The 258-nt window shown below is 43.8% G+C and overlaps 1 protein-coding gene across 1 annotated transcript in view; it reads left to right on the top strand.

Annotated features, from left to right (window-relative positions):
• The window catches only part of LOC107665051 (voltage-dependent R-type calcium channel subunit alpha-1E-like), a gene marked incomplete at its 3' end in the record, with an annotated part of 118,466 nt that overhangs the window by 115,900 nt on the left and 2,308 nt on the right, over nt 1-258 (top strand). The gene's annotated exons all lie outside the window — the stretch shown is intronic.

Below are 258 nucleotides of genomic sequence, written 5' to 3'. Positions count from 1 at the left end.
AATGCCTCGTTTATAATGGGTTTTCATGTTTTTGAATCATCGCTCCGGCCTGACAGGGCATCATCACAATATGATAAGGGGCGTAACATTTCCCATTTCCGTCACACGCTTGAGGTATTCGGCCAATCACAACGCACTGGATAGCTGGCCAATCACAGCACCCCTCGCTTTTTTTAGAACAATGAGCTTTGTAAAAATCAACGTGTTTCAGAAAGGCGGGGCATAGAGGAGAAACAATAATGTACAGTATGTGGAAAA

This window comes from Sinocyclocheilus anshuiensis, unplaced genomic scaffold (assembly GCF_001515605.1).
Source record: "Sinocyclocheilus anshuiensis isolate Anshui unplaced genomic scaffold, SAMN03320099.WGS_v1.1 scaffold555, whole genome shotgun sequence".
Classification (NCBI taxonomy): domain Eukaryota; kingdom Metazoa; phylum Chordata; class Actinopteri; order Cypriniformes; family Cyprinidae; genus Sinocyclocheilus; species Sinocyclocheilus anshuiensis.
Note: the sequence above shows the minus strand (reverse complement) of the source record. Positions and strands in the feature narration are given on the sequence as shown.